Source organism: Salvelinus alpinus, chromosome 12, assembly GCF_045679555.1.
Source record: "Salvelinus alpinus chromosome 12, SLU_Salpinus.1, whole genome shotgun sequence".
NCBI classification, from domain to species: Eukaryota; Metazoa; Chordata; class Actinopteri; order Salmoniformes; family Salmonidae; genus Salvelinus; species Salvelinus alpinus.
The window spans coordinates 28,672,702-28,673,806 of NC_092097.1; positions in this window are offsets into that span (position 1 = coordinate 28,672,702).

A 1,105-nucleotide genomic window follows, 5' to 3' on the forward strand; every position below is an offset into this window, starting at 1 on the left:
GACAGCCGGGGGTCAGTGTGTGTGTGTGTGTGTGTGTGTGTGTGTGTGTGTGTGTGTGTGTGTGTGTGTGTGTGTGTGTGTGTGTGTGTGTGTGTGTGTGTGTGTGTGTGTGTGTGTGTGTGTGTGTGTGTATGTACACGCGTGCGTATGTGAGTGCGAATATCTGAGTGTGTGTGTGTGTCTTTCTCTCTCTGTGTGTCAGAAAGTGTGTGAGCTCCTAATGCCATCATTGTGTGGGACTTTGGTATGGGACAGTGTGAAAGCTGTTACAAGTTATTTGTGGTAGGAGAAGGGGAGGCCCTTTACCAAAACTGAGCTCTTCTCTGTTGACTGTCATAGCATCATTTCAAAAGAAAAGACAGTTAGGGTTTAGCTGAGCAATCCCACAGCTGGGGTCAGAACACAGGGTCCTGGAGACCTAGGGGTAGAGAGCGCTGAGTTGGCTGTCGGCTGCCCCTCTGTTGTACATTAGCACGTTAGCATGTTATCGGGCCATGGCTTTGAGGGGTCTGAGTATCACCCAACTGATAACTGACCCCCCTCTGCATGAACCTGGCACCAGCTGACCCTATATCCAGGGGAGAGGGAACAGGAGAAGCAGCCACCATGAAACTCTGACTATCTAAGTTTTATAGTGTAACTTCGATTTTTTTGTGAAACTACATACCTGAAAAATGAAGAGGTGCTTTGCTAAAGTACTGTACTCAACTGACAGGTACTGTCACATACTCTGTACAATGTAATTTGCTACATGATGCAGGCTTAGGGTGAGGGGTTTTACTTAGTTTCCTAGTCAGCTAATTCTCCCTGGTTTGGATGTATTGACAACTCCTGCCGAGACTGAGGCATTCCTAATATGGACACCTTAAAAAGATTATCAGATGGTTGAAACGAATATGCTTGTTTGGGTGATTGAATTAAACCTGTGTAGAATATCATACGTATAGACCTAACAGGACACCTGGATGTCAAGTACCTTTCTTACATAACTTCAAACTGAATTTCAGGCAGAATCTGTTAATCTTTTATGTTTTTATATGTTGACATATCTTATTTACCCAAAATAATACTGATAAACCAGAGACACAAATAACTCAGTCATTGG